The sequence below is a fragment of the Miscanthus floridulus genome, chromosome 11 (genome assembly GCF_019320115.1).
Source record: "Miscanthus floridulus cultivar M001 chromosome 11, ASM1932011v1, whole genome shotgun sequence".
Lineage (NCBI taxonomy): Eukaryota > Viridiplantae > Streptophyta > Magnoliopsida > Poales > Poaceae > Miscanthus > Miscanthus floridulus.
In genome coordinates, this window is record NC_089590.1 from 62,797,034 (window position 1) to 62,811,126 (window position 14,093).

At 43.0% G+C, this 14,093-nt stretch overlaps 1 long non-coding RNA gene across 1 annotated transcript; it reads left to right on the plus strand.

Moving 5' to 3' along the window:
• Positions 1-336: 336 nt before the first annotated feature.
• Positions 337-2,659, plus strand: LOC136493245 (uncharacterized). Its single transcript, XR_010768321.1, has 2 exons — positions 337-757; positions 2,202-2,659. It is a non-coding gene; the product is annotated as an uncharacterized lncRNA (long non-coding RNA).
• Positions 2,660-14,093: the final 11,434 nt, after the last annotated feature.

The window sequence follows — 14,093 nt, forward strand, 5'->3', positions numbered from 1 at the left end:
TAACTTCTCGAGGTCTACAACTTTTATTTTGGTCATTTCTCCATCCGAGGTCGTTTGAAAAAATTTGAATCTTAACACTTAGCAAAAATAGTTAAAACATTATGAATCTTAAATTCTGAGAAATTATAAACTCAATTCGGCCTTTGATCGAGATGCCCACTAGTGCCCTGCGCTTTTGGCCTGCCTAAGATCCCCAAACCGGCCCAGTTAGTAAACCCTTATGCCTGGCTATTGTGAGCCATTGATCTTAGATGAATGGTCAGGATTTAGACGTGTAAATTTGGACCCATATAAAACTGGACAAAACCCTAGTTCCCTTTAGTCTCTTCACTCCCTCCCCTTCTCAAGCCGCTCCCTGTCCTATAATGCCGATGCCGCAGGGAGCCACAGTATCCCACCGGCCGGATGGGGTCCAGCCGGAGCTCATATGGGCGGCGCGGTAGCCCTTATGCGCAGCCAACGGCAAGGGGAAACAGCTCGAGTCAGACGCACGACCATAGTCGCGCGGTGCGGGCGACAGCGGCGCAAGCGGCGGGGATCCGAGCGCACGCAGGATTTGAGCGGGTGACGACAGTCCTCACGTGCGCAGCAGCTGCCTGCCCTTAAGCGCGGCAGTGGCGGCCGTCGTCATGAGTGCATCAGCCACGCAGCGCAGCCGGCGGTGGCCGTCCTCTTGCCCGCAGCAGCCACGAAGGGCCCAGATGCGTGCAGCGGTAGCCGTCTTCATGGCAATCAAGTTGCTGCATGCCGTCTAGAGGTGAGATCCAAGAAGGGGATTTTTTTCTTTCTTTCTTTCTTTCTAATTTGTCAATCTACCTCCTACGTGTTGTGCGGGATTAAACTGAATGGAGGCAGATCACTGTACTGATGCTTCGTTCTAGATGGTAGAACTAGTGCTTCTCGTTCTAGATCTAGGTTCTCTGTTATTCAAGATTTTTTGCTAGCCATGAGACAAATAATACGAATAGAACTAGTGCAAATGCTTGGTTCTGTGCCAATGAACCGGAGACCAATGCCGGATTTCTCGACTTTTATGTTTTACTGTGTGATTTATGAATTCTAACAACCTTTTGAATATGCTAAGTGTACTAAAATCCTATTGTGTTCTCAGTGCTCACGTCTTCTTTTGGAAGAATGAGTTGCTATTGTTCTCAGCCATTATCTCACAAACTGTTGTCTTCTTTTGGAAGAATGAGTTGCTGTTGTTATCAGTTCCCACAACCTTTTTCTTAACGGTCTAGTATGTGCTTTTGTTTTCCAGGCTGCAAGTAGTGCCTGCTGTCAAGGCTGCAGCTGCTGGCAGGCTGGTAGTAAGACGAACACACGCAAAGGAAACACTCCTAACTTTGGCCTTGTTTAGATTACCCCAAAATTCCAAGTTTTTTCACTCTCTCTCCATCACATCAATTTTTAGCCACTTGCATGGAGCATTAAATGTAGGTAAAAAAAAAAACTAATTGCACAGTTTAGTTGGAAATCACGAGATGAATCTTTTGAACTTAGTTGGTCCACGATTGGACAATATTTACCAAATAAGACGAAAGTGCTACTATTCATCGGGTTGAAATTTTTCTCAATCTAAACAAGGCCTTTAACACAATGCAAAAAGAAGATTCCCCATCACATCAAACTTGCGGTACATGTATGGAGTACTAAATGTAAATGCAATCAAAAACTAATTGTACAGTTTGGTTAAACTTTACGAGACGAATCTTTTAGGCCTAATTAGTCAATGTTTGGACAATAATTTACAAATACAAACGAAGTGCTACAGTGTTCGCCGTCACATCGAACACTGTACAAACGCTAACTTTGCCACGAACTAAACGAGGCCAAAGGTGACAATACTAAGGCCCAGTTTAGATTCGAAATATTTTGCAAAATGCAACTGTAGCGTTTTTCGTTGTTATTTGGCAATTAGTGTTCAATCATAGTCTAATTAGGCTTAAAAGATTCGTCTCGTGGATTTCGTCTAAACTGTGTAATTAGTTTTATTTTTTATTTATATTTAATGCTTCATGCATGTGTTCAAAGATTCGATGTGACGGAGAATCTTGAAAATTTTGGCAAAATGAAGTGGAACTAAACATGGCCTAACTGATAATCTCTTGCAAACATATGTCAGCTTTAGCAAGTGGTGACTACCTGATCATTTTTACAGCTGAATTGACATCTGAATATGTCTTTTTGTTTCATGACAGGTCTGAATAGCTGGATAGCAAGAGATTGCATTTCCTATTGAAAGTAATTTTTTTTGTTTGGAGTTAGTGCTTTCTTATTATATGACTTGTGTAATTTTGATGGTGTTTTTTTGTCTCATGTAGACAAGCACTTCTATAAATGATGGTGTTTTGAGCGGTTGGAAACTGAGTTAGTGCTTTCTTATTATATGACTTGTGTAATTTTGTTGGTGTTTTTTCGTCTGATTTTAGGAAAATCCAGAAAACTTGATTGCTGGTCCTTGTGTTGGAAGATATGGAAGATTGCCGCAGGTGTTTTGTACAGGAATATAGGTCTTAATAGAATAAGATAATGTTTTTGTAATTTTAGTTTTGATCATTGTTAAAATGCCACTGGATATGTAAAATATGTGCATTTGCATTGTTGATTTATTATATTGATCTCGGCCTTCAGTAATGTAAAGTGTGCTGGGCCAACATGTGATTTGTGGGCTGAAAAAAATGTGGGCTGCAAAAAATGTTTGGGCTGAAAAAAATATATGGGCTCAATTGTGTGGGCTGAAAATTGTATGGGCTGCAATCCTAAAAAATATAAAAAAACGAAAATGAATAATGGGCCAGCCAGCAACGGCCCAAAAAATATTTGTGGCCCATGAGCTACGTGGGCTTTAGCAGGCCAAATTTAATTTTGTGACGTTTTTTTTTCTACCATGTCAGCTGCCATGTGGCAAGGCCTAGAATTTTGTGACAATAAAGCAATATCATAAGCTTGTGACAATAAATATACAAACGTCATATGATCAATTTGTGACATTGGTTTTTTGACGTTTGAAATTTTGTCAACTTAAAGTCATAAATCTTAAGTTGTGACAATAATTCTATATGTTTTGACATAAATAGAATGTCAAAAAACCACACATGTCTTGTAGTGACTATCTAAACTAGAATTGTGGTAGGTGGCTTGCATTTTAAGTAGGCTAGCGCAACACTTGCTTCGCCTTATAATTGTCTAACCATTTTGTTAAGTGTTGTTGTAGAAATTTTTATTAGCTTATTCACCTCCTCTCTAGCCATTAGGACCTTTCAAGTGGTATCAGAGCCGAGGTCACCGTTATTTGAGGCTTAACAACCTTCGGTGTTAAAATGGCTCAAATCAACAATACCAAGAAGCCATCCCAATTTGATAGCACAAATTATCCTTATTTGAAGTTAAAGATGACCACACACATCAAGTCAATCAATAAAAAGGTGTGAAATGTGGTAGAAACCAAAATTAAGATTGGTGATCCAGAGAATCCCACCGCGGTCGAAGAAGTGCTTCTCCAAAATAATGACATTGTTCTAAGTGCTATTCATAATGCAATTGATGAGAGAACATTTGAGCAAATCAAGAATATTGAGATGGCTCATGAGGCTTGGAAGAAGTTAGAAGAATCATTTGAGGGCACTCAAGCCGTGAAAGATGCAAAGGCTTACATTCTCAAGAAGAAGTTTGCAAGCTTCAAGATGAAGTAGGATGAGAGTGTGCCGGTGATGTTTTATAGGCTTCAAGTGCTTATCAATGATCTCAAAGCACTTGGAGAAGAGGTGAAGGACAAGGACTTATTCCACAAGTTCTTGAGATGTTTACCTTCAAGATTTGGCACATTGGTCACTATTCTAGTAAGGAATGGTTTGGACACTATGACACCAAACCAAGTGTTAGGAGACATCATGACCGATGATACATATAGAGATGAAGATGAGAAGGAAGAAAAGAAGGAGAAGAAAGATGAGAAGAAGGATGACAAGAAGAAGAGCATGGCATTCAAAGCCACATCATCCAAGGGCAAAGCTAAGCAAGAAACATCAAGTGAAGATGATGATTCATGTGATGATGATGATGATGAGAAGATGGCTCTCTTTGTCAAGAGATTTGACAAGTTCATGGTGAAGAAGGGCTACCGTGCTAAGAGGAAGAAGTCTTCATCCAAGAACAAAGAAGAATCAAGAAGGTGCTTCAAGTGTGGAAGCAAAGATCATCTTGTTGCTCAATGCCCATACAATAGCGAAAATGATGATGACAACAAGAAGAACAAGAAGAAAGACAAGAAAGAAAAGAAAGAGAAGAAGGACAAGATGATATTCAAGAAGAAGAAGGGTGGTTCATATGTAGTCACTTGGGATAGTGATGCTTCCTCAAGTGATGATGATGACGATAATGATGATAACAAGACCACCAAGAAGAAAGTTCTAGCAAGCATTGCTATCAATGAGAAGCCTTCTCTCTTTGACTCTTCATCATGCTTAATGGCTAAGGCCACTAAGGCACAAACTTGTGATGATGAAAGTGATGAAGAACATGATGATGATAATGATAATGAAAATGATAGTGATAGTGATAGTGATGATAATGAACCTACTAAGGATAAATTAATTAACATGCTAGAAGATGCTAGAGAACACTTTGACATCAAGAGAAGAGAATGCAAAAGCTTGCATAAGAAACTAAAAGCCCTTAAGCAAGCCTTTGATGAGCTCAATGCATCTCATGAGAGGCTAGAGGAAGCCAATGAAAAGCTTGGCAAAGCTCACAAAAAGCTTGAAATGCTCATTCCTCTTTGCTTGAAGAGCAAAATAAAAATAAATATGTTGAAACTTGCAATGTAGGTTTAACTTGTGATTTAATTGATGCATCACTATCTATACCTATCATTGTTGCTCCTACTAATCCTTCTTGTAGCACTTCCACTCCTATCTCATCTAGTAGTGATGATCTCACTTGTGATGCCTCACTAGTAGTTGAGAATGAGAACCTCAAGAAGGAGGTCACTAAGCTCACTCACACCTTAGCTAAGGCTTATGGTGGTGAGGACCGCTTGCTTATGTGCTTGGATAGCCAAAGAGCTTCTCTCTACAAAGAGGGATTGGGCTATACCCCTAAGAAAGGCAAGGCGGCCTTTGCTCCTCACAAAACTAGTTTTGTGAAAAACAATGGTCGGTTTTGTAATAGTTGCAAGCAAGTGGGTCATAAAGAGCAAGAATGCAACAATAAGAGCAAAAATACTAATGTATCATTCATAAAGCTTGATTCATGCTATATGCTTACTAAAGATACAAATGGTGTGAAGGCTAAGTTCATTGGTAAACCATGGATGGGCTCAAAGAAGAAAGTCATTTGGGTACCAAAGAGCTTAGTGACTAACCTTCAAGGACCCAAGCAAGTTTGGGTACCTAAAAAGAATTGATCTTGTTTTGTAGGTCAATTACAAAGCCGGAGGAAAGCATTAGGTTCTTGATAGTGAGTGCACTCAACACATGACCGATGATGCAAGAATATTCAACTCAATCAACACCAATGGCAATGATGGTTATGATAGTATCATATTTGGTGATAATGGCAAAGGCAAGGTCAAGGGGCTTGGTAAGATTGCAATATCCAATGACATGGGCATATCCAATGTGTTGCTAGTAGAGAGCTTGAACTTCAATTTGCTATCCGTGGCTCAATTGTGTGATCTTAGATTCAAATGCATATTTGGGATAGATGATGTAGAGATCATAAGTGTAGATGGCTCTAATTTGATCTTCAAAGGCTTTAGATATGAGAATCTATACTTGGTTGATTTCAATGCTAGTGAAGCTAGATTATCTACATGCTTGTTCACTAAGTCTAGCATGGGTTGGTTATGGCATAGAAGGCTTGGTCATGTTGGAATGAAACAATTAAATAGATTGGTTAAGCATGACTTAGTTAAAGGCTTGAAAGATGTTGTGTTTGAAAATGATAAGCTTTGTAGCTCTTGTCAAGCCGGCAAATAAGTTAGAAACACCCACCCTAAGAAAAGCATGATAAGCACTAGCAAAGCATTTGAGTTATTGCACATAGATTTGTTTGGGCCAACACAATACACTAGTATCGGTGAAAACAAATATGGCTTTGTGATAGTGGATGACTACACTAGATACACATGGGTATTCTTTCTAGTAGATAAAAGTGATGTGTTTGCAACATTCAAATCATTTGTCAAGAGCATTCACAATGAGTTTGAAACAACCATCAAGAGAGTTAGAAATGACAATGGTAGTGAGTTCAAGAACACTAGAATTGATGAGTTGTGTGATGAATTTAGAATTAGACATCAATTCTCGGCCAAGTGCACTCCACAATCAAATGGCCTTATTGAGAGGAAGAATAGAACACTCATTGATATGGCAAGATCTATGCTTAGTGAGTACAATGTGAGTCAATCTTTTTGGGCCGAAGCTATCAACACGGCTTGCTATTGTAGTAACCGCCTCTATTGTCACCGATTGAAAGAGAAGACACCATATGAGCTCTTGAATGGTAGAAAACCCAACATTGCATATTTTTGGGTCTTTGGTTGCAAATGCTATATCTTGAAGAAAGGTACAAGATTGAGCAAGTTTGACAAGAAGTGTGATGAAGGATTCCTACTTGGCTATTCCACTACAAGCAAAGCATATAGAGTTTGGAATTTGGATAGTGGTACTCTTGAGGAAGTTCATGATGTTGAATTTGATGAAACCAAGGATTCACAAGTAGAGAATGAGAACTTGAAAGATGTTAGAGGCATTCAACTTTCAAATGCCATAAAGAACATAGATATTGGTGAATTGAGGCCTAGGCAAGTGAATGGTGATGAAGATAATCAAGTGTAAGTGCTCTCTAACTCAAATGTGTAAGATGACACAAATCAAGTTAGTGCAAGTGTCTCTCATGACAATGAACAAGATTAAGTGGCTAGCACATCATCTCAACCCAATGATCAAGCAAGTACAAGCAATCAAGTTCCAATCCTCCAACCAACTAATGTTGCAAGGGATCATCCATTGGACACTATCATTGGTAATATTTCTAGAGGTGTACAAAAAAGATTAAGATTGACATCATTTTGTGAACACTTCTCATTTGTGTCATCCATTAAACCAAAGAAGATAGATGAAGCTTTAAAGTATGTTGATTGGGTGAATGCTATACATGAAGAATTGAATAACTTCACAAGAAATCAAGTATGAGAATTGGTAGAAAGACCAAAGGGACATAATGTGATTGGAACCAAATGAGTCTTTAGAAACAAGCAAGATCAAGATGGGATAGTTGTAAGGAACAAAGCAAGATTGGTAGCACAAGGCTATATACAAGTTGAAGGTCTTGACTTTGGAGAAACATATGCCCCGGTTGCTAGATTGGAAGCAATAAGAATCTTGCTAGCCTATGTTTTTGCCCACAACATCAAGCTCTATCAAATGGATGTTAAGAGTGCATTTCTCAATGGCTACATCAATGAAGAAGTATATGTTGAGCAACCTCCCAGTTTTAAAGATGACAAGAAGCCCAACCATGTGTACAAGTTGAAGAATGTATTGTATGGCTTGAAGCAAGCACCTAGAGCATGGTATGAGAGATTGAGGGATTTTCTACTCTCTAAAGGGTTCACAATGGGCAAGGTTGACACCACTATTTTCATCAAGAAGATTGAAAAAGATCTATTTGTATTGCAAATATATGTTGATGACATCATATTTGGATCAACCAATCAAGACTTTTGTGGTGAATTTGGAAATATGATGGCTAATGAGTTTGAGATGTCCATGATTGGAGAATTGAGTTACTTTCTTGGTCTTCAAATAAAGCAATTAAAACATGGTACATTTGTAAGTCAAGGCAAGTACATCAAGGACATGATCAAGAAGTTTGACATGAGTGAAAGTAAAGCCATTAGCACACCAATGGGAACCAATGGCAATTTGGATAGTGATGCAAGTGGCAATATGGTGGATCAAAAGTTGTATCGGTCTATGATTGGAAGCCTACTATATGTGACCACATCAAGGTCGGATGTCATATTTAGTGTATGCATGTGTGCAAGATTTCAAGCCTCACCAAGAGAAAGTCATTTGAAAGCTACAAAGAGGATATTGAGGTATTTGAAGCATACGCCAAATGTTGGTTTGTGGTATCCCAAAGGAGCAAAGTTTGAGCTAGTTGGTTACTCTGACTTGGACTATGCGGGATGCAAGGTTAAAAGGAAAAGCACCTCGGGCACATGTCAATTGTTGGGAAGATCACTTATTTCATGGTCATCAAAGAAGCAAAATAGTGTTGTATTATCAACCGCCGAAGCCGAATACATATCCGCCGGTAGTTGTTGTGCACAAATACTTTGGATGAAGGCCACCTTAAGTGACTTTGGAATCAAGTTCAAGAAAGTGCCATTACTATGTGACAATGAGAGTGCAATCAAGTTGACCAACAATCCGGTTCAACATGCAAGAACAAAGCACATTGATGTCCGTCACCATTTCATAAGAGATCACCAACAAAAAAGGGACATTTATATTGAGAGTGTAGGCACCGAAGATCAACTTGTTGATATATTCACCAAGCCATTGGATGAGAAAAGGTTTTGCAAGCTAAGAAATGAGTTGAACATATTGGATTTCCCAAATATATGTTGATGCACCCCCCACTCATATGACATGCCTCTCCTTCGAGCAATCCAAGGTAAAAGTTAATTGGCATGACATACATCTTTGCTAAGGACATGATTAGTGCATCTAGTCACATTTTTAATTTTATTAGGACCTTTCAAGTGGTTCTATTTTATTAGGCTCATTCATGAAAATCAAATGATTTTGATGTTTATATGATATCACTATTACTTCTATGCTTGACTTGATCTAGTGGTAGCATATGACATATTTATGGGCTTGTAAACCTAGTGTTTAATCTAGAATATGAGCTCTAAGTGTTTAACTCAATATGGTACAAGATAACCCTTATTTGGAGATGTGAAGAAGCTTGTCCTTGGATCAAACCGAGTTAAATATCTTTGGACCAAATTTGGGAAAATAATCCTCACCCCATTGATTGTCATTGATAATCTTGACCCTACAAGTAATACTATCTATATTTAGAACCTTTGTGGTTATTGATGACAAAGGGGGAGAGAAACAAAGATAGTAGTAAAAATAGTAAAAAGGGGGAGAAATATCATAAAGGGAGAGGAGAGAAACATAAAGATATCTTGATATATGAGAGATATGACAAAGGAAAGGGATCAACTAAAATTTAGAGCACACAAGTAGGGGGAGCAAGCTCATGAACTTGTATGGTGCATTTGAATGTGCATTTCATATGCTTGCTTGCATGTCATACGTTCTAAATTTAAAATATCCATGCTTGTGTGATGTATGCTAGTTGTTAGATTGAATAATGAAATGAAATCACTAGATAACTTTTATTTCCAAATATTTCTAAGTGGTATTGAGCTAACCATGGTGCTAAGGATGGTATATTGGTGCACTCCGATTGGTATCACGCTTCAAAGGTCCATCTTTTATACCTTAGCATTATATGGTAGACATTGACTCCTATATTTCCTATCTAAGCATATGTGCAAGCTGCAATCCAAACTCTTAGCATATATGTAGGGGGAGCAATTGCTACCATTTGGAGTTCATGAAACTTGTCCATATCCTTTTACACATGGTAAATATGTTTGGACAAACAATATGGATTCACTTGAATTTTAATTCATATCTTTGTATAAGGGTTGTCATCAAATACCAAAAAGGGGGAGATTGAAAGCTCTAGTTTGGTTTTGGTGAATTGATGAAACTCTAAGTGCTAACCTAGTTTATCAAGTGATCATGATATAGCTAGCACACTCCAAGTTGCGAAGCAAACAAAGATCATAGCATGAAGATGATGCCATGGTGATGATCGAGTGCTCGGACTTGGAAAGAAGAAAGAGAAAAACAAAAAGCTCAAGGCAAAGGTATAAACCATAGGAGCTATTTTGTTTTGGTGATCAAGACACTTAGAGAGTGTGATTACATTTAGGGTTGATAGCCATACTATTAAGAGGGGTGAAACTCGTATCGGAATGCAGTTATCAAAGTGCCACTAGATGCTTTAACTCATTGCATATGCATTTAGGATCTAGTGAAATGCTAACACCTTTGAAAATGTTTGTGAAAATATGCTAACACATGTGCACAAGGTGATACACTTGGTGGTTGGTACATTTGAGCAAGGGTGAAGAAGTTAGAGGTGAAATGGAGTTGGTCGCAATGATGCTGGCGTCGGTCAACTGACCGGATGCTAGGTCGCTTTGTGATCGGACGCTGAAGGGTTGCGTCCAGTCGTGTTGTCGGTCAGCACAGTGATTAGGGTTAAGCACCGGACGCTGGGCTATGTCCGGTCAAGCATGACCGGACGCATCCGGTCGGCAAAAACATGTTTTGGACCCTCACTGTAAATGACCGGATGCTGAGGGTCTAGCATCCGATCAACTCTATCGGAGCATCCGGTCAACTCAGTCGGAGCGTCCAGTCAACTTGTCGACCATTGAGATCAAACATTCACTGTTGAACACAAGAGACACATGGCCGCCATTGGGCGACCGGACGCTGAGGAGCAGCGTCCGGTCAGTTGGACCAGAGCGTCCGATCACCCCGATCAGTGCCCAGTGAAGGGGTACAACGGCTCTATTTCGTGGGGGCTTCTATTTAAGTCCCATGGCCGGCTGTAGCTCAGAACTCTTGGCCATTTGCATTGACATAGCAACCTTGTGAGCTTAGCCAAAGCCCTCTCACTCATCTTCATCATTGATTCATCATCATAGTAAGATTAGGAGAGAATCCAAGTGCATTGCTTAAGTGACTGCATCTAGAGGCACTTGATGTTCGTGTTTTGCTGCAGGATTCACTTGTTACTCTTGGTGGTTGCCGCCACCTAGACAGCTTGGAGCAGCGAGGATTGTCGAGCGGAGGGTGGTGATTATCTTCGGCTCCGATCGTGGTGATTGTTAGGGGTTCTTGACCTTTCCCCGGTGGAGAGCCAAAAGGTACTCTAGTGAATTGCTCGTGGCTTGTGTGATCCGCATCTTGTGTTGATTGTGCGGCACCCTATTGAGGGTTTAGCGTGTGAAGCCAATTAGCACGTGAACCTCCAAGTGAGTGAAACGCCACAACGAGGAGTAGCTTGCCGGCAAGCAAGTGAACCTCGGTAAAAAAATCATTGTGTTCATTATTTAATTCCGAGGTGATTGGTCTTCATTGTTATTCATCCTTGTGATTGATTGGTTTCATCATCTATATGGCGGTATAACCTTCTTGATCACTCTCTTTACTTTACCGCAAACTAGTTGACAAGCTCTTTAGTGTAGCTAGTTGTGAGAGCTTGCTTGCTTGGTTGGTGTGGCTCTTTAGTTAGCATTTGAGAGCACACTAACATAGGGTAGTGTCATAGCTATTGTGTGAATAGACACTATCTAAACTAGAATTATGGTAGGTGGCTTGCATTTTAAGTAGGCTAGCACAACACTTGCTTCACCTCATAATTGTCTAACCATTTTGTTAAGTGTTGTTGTATAAATTTTTATTAGGCTATTCACCCCCCCTCTAGCCATTAGGACCTTTCAACATGGTCACCATGCCCCTTGGTGGCGTCGCCGGTCCCGTCACCGCCTGCCACGGATGCGGTCGAGCAAGCCGGGTGGTCTGAGGAGCAGACTGGCACTCATGTGTCGTTGGGACCGGTGTCAGCGTGCGACTCATAGCCGGAGGATGCCCCGCCTATCGTGGATGCGGTCAAGCAAGCCGGGCGATCTAAGGAGTGGACTGGCACCCATGCGTCGTGTGACTCACAGCCAGAGGAAGCCCTGCCTGCTGCTCCGATCGGGAAGTCCTGAGCCGAGGGTTGTGGCGACCTATAGGCTAGGCAGGAGCCGATTGGGATGACTCCACTCCCGGTTGAAGTGAGGGGGTGTAGGTCGTAGCCCGGGAGCGACCCTTGCCCTGCAGGCCCGTCGATGTCGGGTCTTGCCTTCAGAGTTGTGCCGCTCAACCCCCGGTATGTTTTTCTTTGTTTCTTTTCGATCTTTTGCCGTTGAGTCTTTTTGGAGTGTGATTTACCTGCACTTTCTGTCAGTGGCCGGGCGATGATAGGGTTGAGCATCACCCCAACTCCCATGCAGGAGGCTTGGAGGCCCACCCTGTAGCGTGTTGCGATGAGCGACGGGGGGAAAAGGGTGGCGGCGGCGAACCCTTCCCTTTCGGGGGTGGTGCCCCCCGGGTCGATTGTTGGTATGGTGGCGGCGTCGGTGTTGGCAGCGATCCCAGTGCTGACGACGGAGGTCACGTCGGAGGTGACTCTCGTGGCCCCTCCTCCATCAGCCATGGTGGAAGAAGAGAGGGAAACCGAGCTTCCTGCCTCACCAAGTGGAGGGCTGCAAGGCTCACCCTTACGGTCGGAGCTGAAGGCGCCAAGGGGAGACGTGGCTAGGATGGAGTCAAAATGCCCGGTAGCGGCACGCGCAACCGAGGTGGTGGAGATCCTGTCCGACGATGATGTGGATGACATGGTGTAGCTATCGGTGTCATCACGGGAGCTGGCGGTGGTTTAGTTGGAGGCCCTGCCCCGAGGACCCGACAAAGGTGTGGTTTGTCCTTCGAGATTCGCAGGAGCGTCAGCTCTGGGACATCCTTGGGGAGCAAGGACATGCCGCGGTGTCCAACCTTGCCAACGTATCTGCAAAGCTTGGAGACACCCAGGAGCGGGTTAAGTCCGCCCAACAGTTAGTCGAGGTCGACCTGTAGCTTGCCGCGAAGGTGAGTTTCCTGTACTTGTCCTTGACCTTTGAATCTTTTGTTGGTTGCCTTAGCATGCTTGTTTTTCGTAGAGTCTAAAGAGGATGTCATCCCGTAAGTTCCGCTGCCTTCGAATGGAGCATGCCCGGGTGGCTGAGCTTGAGCGTCAGCTAGAGTCTGCTTGCCGTGAGTCCTAGGACTGGGTGGCTGAGGCGACCGTGGCACAGGTGAAGGGGCAGTGTGCAGCAGAGCGGGCGACCGCCGCCGAGCGAGGGCTCGAGGTAGCGAAGGCCTGCCAGGCGGAGACCAAGGCGGGGTTGTGGACATCCCTGGCGGACGCCGAGGTGGCGCTCTAGAAGTCCCTAGAGACCCTTGAGTCAGAGCGGAGCGCCTTGGTGTCGAAGCGGAGCACCCTAGAGTTGGCGCGGAAGGCCCTAGAGTCAGAGCGGAAGGCACGATCGGAGGTAGACCAGGAAGTGCTCGCGCTTCAGGGCCGGGTGATGGGGACGAAGGAGGTGAATGCCCGGCTATGCGTGCAGGCGACTTGATAGGCGGAGGAATTCTCTGTCCTTGAGAACTTCCATGTCGGTACGTACCTTTTCTGTTTTTCGTCGTGTTGGTTTTTTCCTTCAGCCTGTTTCTGAGCTTGTCGCCCTTCTTTCAGAGCTGGGTGGAAGGGTGAAGACGCTGGAGCGAGACCTAAAGACGATCAAGGTGACCTTCAGCCAGAATGTAGAGGAGCTGGCCAAGTCCCATGAAGAGCAATGTGCTCTCGAGGGGGAACTTGACCAGATCCGCAACGTTACCCATCTCGTCGTCTCAGAAGTCTTTGGGTCGGTGCCAAACACTAGCGCGCCCGCCGTCCAGCTGGTGGAGGTCCCGGATGCGGTCCGAGACCTTATCACGAGCAGGTTGTTCTATGGAGCGTCGGGGGTGCTGACTTTGGTGACGACACACCACTCGAACTAGGACTTCGCTACTATCTACAGTGGGTATGCTGAAGGCTTGAGCACGGAGGACATCTAATCGATCGGGGAGAGCTTGCTGCCGTACACAAGGTTGGTGGCAGAGCAAGTCTCTGCTCAGTGGGTGATGGACGTCCGTCGTGAAGCATGTGTGGGGAGGACATTGCCTAGCCTACGGATGGCATAGAGCCTAGGTCGGAGGTGGATGTCGCCCTGGCTTTGACCGAGCCGAATGTCGTGCCGCCAGGGAGTGAGCAGCCCACGCCTTCGCTGGTCGCACCGATAGCAGATGCTGCCGAGTCGGTCCTATAGCTTGTAAAATATAAGTAGTTTAGTGAACGTAAAAAGT